Consider the following 6,813-nt stretch of genomic DNA (forward strand, 5'->3'; position numbering starts at 1 on the left):
GTTTCCCGCTGTAGGCTTATTTTTGCTATATTCAGTGTTATAATCCCAAGAGTCTAACAAGAAAGAACCATGTCTTCATGCCTTAGCCATAAAACCATTCCTGGCCAGACTGTTATGGGAAGAGAAGGAACAGAAGTGTGGGTCTGTTTAACATTTGCCCCTCTATGGCAGAGTATTGTGTACTTGTGATGGGCACATGATCTCTCTTCTATCCAAAACATGCACTCAAATACTCAGTTTGAATATTGGTTCATGTGCTGATAGCTTGTACATCTGACACAGAGATGGTGTTTAGCTAGTTTGTTATGAAACTTCTAAAATAACACTTCTCTTTCCTAAGCACTGGTGACAACAGTAGAAATAGCAGACAACAGTAAAGAAATAGATAGATGATAGAAGAGATATTACGAGCCAAAATATGTATTCTAACACTAAGGTCTCATTTTCTCCCTTCAAATACACACTCAAACAGTCTTGCTCCATGTGCCTATATAAAACTACATCTGTAACCTCAGGTAGGTATTATAAGTATTTTTGATTAATCAGAGATTTATATTCATTCAGAAGTGTTTGAAATTCTGGTTGCACCAGGAGTTCTACTTCCTGAAATAATTTAGTACATTTCTTCTGTGATCTTTTAGAAGCTTTCACGTTAAGCCCCATGCTTGCTGTAACACCTGAAGTAAACCCTGTGTGAATCTATTTCTTCTTAAGAACCAACTACTGCTTTCTATTATGTAAAGAAAATGAAGAGAGACCAAATTGTTTGAATCTCCTTAGTGAATACATTATCTACCCAGTAAATATGAAATTATACTTTGTCCCTCCTCCCAAATTCTGTTACTTGGATAAAAAAATCTGGACATAAATACCTCAGTTATCCAAGATACATATACATCTGTGTTTAACAAAGTTGCATTTATAACACAATGACTAATAAACATTTTAATTATTGTTTTGAGTGGAAAAATTCCTGAGGCTGAGCATAAACAAAAGAAATAAGTATCTGCCTCTTGGTTAATGTTTTTATTCAAGTGTAGAGGTGAAGCTATAGATCCCAGAGATGGAAAAAGCAATTTGCTATTCTCACTCATATTTAGAACCCTATTAGTGGGTTTGTGGAAAAAAATGTCATATACTTCAAAAAAAGCATGCTATGAATTAATGTTTATAGATTTTATTGCTTTTTCCAGCGCAGTCTATTTTTATTCTCTATTCTTTGTAATAGTCTTAAAAACCTTAGAATTATAATTTTCTCCCTACAGACGCTGTCTTTTTCTATTAAGCAAACATCGATACTTTGCATTTTCCCCTCTTTTCTTCCCCCTCCACCCCTTTTGTTTTGAATGGACATAAAATCATCTCAGATATTTTTGTGTTTAACATCAACAACTTCATTTTACATGGGCCTAATACAGGGTCCATAATAATAATCATAGTCCTGTATGTCACAAAGGACTTAAATTCTTTCATAGCATAATAGTTCCTTGCCTATTGACTTTGAGCTAGACTGGAAACACAAAATCTGCTGTCCATCATGGGCATGTGCGCATCAAACAGCCGCACAGGGAGCTCCAACTTGCTCAGCTGGAAGTTTCAGGTAAGAAGTACAGGTGATGATCTGCTCATCAGGACTATACCAACTAGAGATGACCTTTTGCTGTGTACAGGCCTATGTGGGCTGCTGCTAAGACCACTATCAGAGAAGAGACGAACATATATCAATAGCTCCAAACGCCAAAACCAAATGCACTGCCAATGGTAGATACGGGCACATGAAACTTTCATTTATTCTGGTCCTGGAGGGTCTATAGCGTAATTGAGTGATACAACATAGTTCACTTTATTTAATCATCTTTTTTGGGTTTTGCATTTGGCAAAGAGCTTGCTCTGCAGCTCAGTAAGAACAGCAAGACACTGTCCCCAGTCAGGAGTATATGACTTTTCTCAAATCCACCAACATGCACGTTGGGGACAGCTGCAAGGGGCATATCTATTGAGATTAGGGAACCAATACAAAACTTGATGTGGGATGCTCCCAAATACTTATATTCTAACAGTTTAGGTCATACTGAAACCTCCTGAATCTGTAAAAGCTTCTGGTCTTTTCTCACATGAGGACCAGATCAGGGCAACTGAGTTTTCACACTAAATACATCACGCTCCTAATCGTTTCTTATTTTTATGATGTGATGCCAGGTATGATCATCTCCATGAACAGAGAGAGCACAGGCTTTTAAAAGTCTAGTTAGACAAAAATTCCAGCGCTAGATCCTGTCTCCCAAAAGTTCTCTTCCTCTTTTTAATTGCGGTGTTTTCACTGGGAAAAAAAATAAAATCTATGTATTCAAAAGCTTTTGCATTATATTTGTCCTAGTCAGAGATGAAAAGTTTAGGTCACAATTGTCCTAGTCACAGTTGTGCTGGTTCACAATTGTGCTGGTGTAACAGATCAGAAGGATTGGAGAATAAAGCCTCAGAACATTTCTGTTACACTGCTTTTGCTGCATGATTATTTTGTAACAGGACATAAAGAACTCCACCAACTTCAGCAGAGTTAATGCTTGTTTAGCTGTTATTAATTGCTCTGAGGGTGATATGAAGCCCACATCTAACATAGGAAACACATTCCAAGATCAACAATAGGATTCACCAGATAGTCTTCCTCTCTACTGAAGGTTTCTCTAAAATTTAAATGCTTCTCTTCATCTCATGTTATACACATTAAAAATGACTATTCAGTTGCTTTTATACACTCAAATCCATATATTCCAACTCTCTACCCAGAGTGCTATTTGCTAGACTATAAAAGTGCAGACACCTATTTTGCAGTACACCTGCCCTTTTTATTATCCAGTCTGAGAGAAGGAGAAACAACTGGGAGTTGGAAGACCCCAATACCAAGGATGTACTGGTAATCATTAAAATGAAAAGTTGGATCTTTTCAAAAATTCCTTTCAAATGTAGTTGAATTGTGACAGGCAAGCTGACAGGGACACCATTTACAGTGGACACTCAGATGGCTAAGGACAGGATGCTGTTCCATTGCCCAGCTAGCACAAAAGAGCACATCTCATATTCTTACATGTCAGGCCAGGACTTTCCATAACTGCTGAGCTGTCATGCAATATGGAGTGCATGTAGATATAATACGTCCACAGGTTTCTGCAATGGTTATACTAGGTGCTTTCTGCATTTGTTTGTTTATGCACACTTCCCACAAAGCTGTCCCGTGAACATCAGCATACTTTGAGGCAGAGGTGGGTTTTGCAACAGATAGACACCAGCCAGCTCTTGCTAAGGATTCTCCCAAGCCTTGCAGAGAGCACAAGGATCCTGCATACACCCTGTTCTGCTTGGCTGCCCCTGCATTTGCCTCCAACAGAGAATAAAATGTTGGAAGTGCAGCATCTTAATCATAAGCTATCACACAAAGTCATGATTTTCAAAAATAAGATAAAAGTACCTCGAGAACTTCTGGACATATGCAATGTAATTATTTACCTATGGCCCTCACCTAAAAGAAACATCTTCATGTGTTTTCTCTAGCAAAATACATATCATTCCACAATCTCACTTCATACATGCTCATAGTAATTAACTAGGTCAAGAAACTAGACAATCTTTTGTTGTTGCTGAAGCAAGTCACAAACTAATCTTAGTTCTGTTGGAATTTTTCTTCCTTTTAAACTCTTTAGTTGAAGACATTTATTATTGAACATCTTGCTTTTGACAGAATTTTATTAAAAGAAATTGATTTTACTAGCTCAGACTATTACATTCTGCTGAAGGATAAAACATCATACCTCATTTTCTTTCCTGATTTTTGGTAAGAATATTTTAAAAAATTCAATAAGCTGTTGACTGAAATATCTAGTATCATATATGTCATTTCTTTAAAAGGTTATTATTTTTTAAAGTCAGATATCAACATACCATAATTTCTGTAAAAAAAAAAACAAAAACAAAAACCAAAAAACCTACTTTTAAAATATTCTTTCAGGAAGATTACATTTTAACAACCAAACACAACAATATGTTAAATTACATTTTGAGCAGAATGTTTACCTTTCACTGAGTTTCTTTGCCAGCTGTGTCAGCATTGACTGTAATAGCTTATGTATAAAAAAATATTAAAAAAGCTGTTTATTTTTTTAATTGCCATGATCATGCCAAAAAACACAATGTGTGGGCTGCAGGCAGAAAGCTGGGAGCAATATTATACATGTTAAAACAGTTGCCTGATTTGCTTTCTTTGAAAATTAGGATACTATAAATAGGAGTCTGGTGGGATTTGTCAATTGCAAGTTTCATTTTAAAAGCTGCTAGGATAAAACTTTTGAAAGACTTACAAGACATAAAAGAATCAGAACTATTGCATTATGGCTTGTCATTTTCCTTTGGTCTAGATTAGACCTTTATTTTTGAAGATAGTTATGTATTTGATATAAAACTACCTCCTATTTCTATGCATATGTCCAAATGATAGATTTTTAAAAACTTTTTAGAAAGATTTGCTTTTTATATGTCTTACACTCTTTCAATAAGCCAACTATCTTAACTCACTGTTTTGTTCATCATCATAAAAAACATATCACCAAAAACTCATATCAATTTTATGTTGCTTGCTTTGTGAAAATCCTTCCCCACAAATCACTTTTGAAGAACTCTGAAATTCAGGTATACTAATCCATTACAAAAAGGTTGTGTCAAGCCAGTGTCCCACAAGAGTACCATGGCTGTCCTTTACCTTATTACCAGTACATTAGCATTTTGGTGCCTTTTCTTTTTTGCTTGCTTTATAGCTGATAGAAGGCAGGCTTCCAAAAAAGACCAAAAAATCCAAGGAAGCAACAAACCCCCAAAACACAAAAAAACCCCTTATCTGAACAACAAAGCAAGAAGAAACTATTGCAGAGATTTTATCACTTACGTTTTTCTATGATGAATTATACATGACATTCATCGTTAGAAAGCTGGCATTTTGACCTGCAATTGGAACGGGTAGCAATGGGAGCTATTGGGATATGCTGACTTTTTATCAGCAAACACAGGGAAAGAAATAAAAGATATGCTGCTAATTTCACTGTGAGCAAAGGGCCAAGAAAGCAATTACACAGCTTGTAAGACCTATCTAAATTCCTAGCTTTGCCCACTGGACTCTGTAAAGTATAAAGAAACATTTTTTTCCAAACACTTCAGTGTTTGACTGTTTTTCTTTATGAGAAACAGTTTTTACACATGCATATTCATACTGCACTGCTTACATAAACCACATCTTGAAAGTGGTGTGGAATTTTGGTGTCCATCTTAAAGCATGAAGCAAATGGCCCGATGGTGATTTTCCTGAAGGCACAACCTTTCACCAGGAAACTGGACCCTGTTCAGAGGAGGGTTTAAGCATTACTAAGAAGCTGACAACTTAGCATTACTAAGAAGCTGACAACCCAGTCTTGATGCCTGTCTGTGTACCTTTTTGTGGCTCCTCTGTTTTCTGGCTGTGTGTGACCTTTGAATTTGCTTAGCTCCGTGGTCTCAAACTTGGTTCAGCCTGAGATTTTGACTGCAGCACCCAAGCTCCAGAAGGAAAGAACAGAAAATGGATAAAAAGGGAAAGGCAGGAATCAGAGATGTGGTAACAGCAGAGAGGAACATAGCCTTCAACACTGTTCTAACAAACTTTTAGCTAGTGCCATATTTTTCTTTGTAAATTAATGATGTGTATCACACTGCTATCCTTATCTAAAGATATTTGCTGTCCTGATCTGAAGATTTTCTTAGCAGAATTGTACTAGAATAACAAACAAGAGCTCAATCCCATGTTTTGGTCTAATCAGAGTTTTAAAAAAAATTAGCATAAAGAGGTGATAATTATCTCCTGTCCACCGCAAAAATTCAATCAAAATATGAAAGCCTGGGTTTATCCTACACAAACCGTGAAAAAGTAATTAAGAGTGTGACACAAAGCCATCGTATTTGATCAGGAGTGTTGACCCTGTTCCAAGGATAAAATGATAACTACTGTCCTGAATCCAGCTCAGTGACCTTCTGGAGCTGGAACTTTCAATTATCCCAAATTAGCTGCATCACACATGCTGGCTTTGTGAGTGAGGCTGGATCAATGCAGTGCATTTCACTGATGATGACAATGGTTTAATCAATCTCAGGCACTCAGTGAACAGCAATGAAGTTATGAAGTAAGCACCAAAAAAAGAATGCTAGTCTTTCATTGTCAGGGTTACCTAGTTGCCTCCCATTTGCTCTTCTTCTTTAAATGCTAATTTGAAACTATGAAAAAATAATGTTAAGTAATCATTTCCCAGAAGGGGTTTTGTCACATCTATTCAGACTTAAACTCTGTGTGCCAAATTGCAACCTGATGTTCAATAATGCTGGTTTTGACACTTCTGTGTAATAAAAGTGAAGATCCTTCGTTGCTCAAGGATGTCTATGACACTTTTGACACTTCTCTCCCAGAACTGCAGGTAGCCCAGATGTTCTTTGCATTAAGCAGAGCATTGCCAGAGCTGCTATGTAATGTCAGAAGATACTGGGGTCTAGGTAAAAGTAGCAAAGGGTATCTTTCCTCTTTTTAACTGAGGAGTAATTTTTGGAGAGTAAAACCTTTTGATGTGCACAAAGTTAAAGCCTTGGAGGGACTTTACAGGCAAAGGACACATTGCCTTTTCTCTGGCTCTTGTTTCAGAGTATTATCTCAGAGCCATTACAGAGCAGCTGTTTCCACTTCTGTTCCGAAAAACAATATTCCTTACCTAGAGCAATGCCATGTTGGCATAGATATCTGCTGGACAT

Source organism: Phaethon aethereus, assembly GCF_964289735.1.
Source record: "Phaethon aethereus genome assembly, chromosome: 12".
In the NCBI taxonomy this organism is placed as follows: Eukaryota; Metazoa; Chordata; class Aves; order Phaethontiformes; family Phaethontidae; genus Phaethon; species Phaethon aethereus.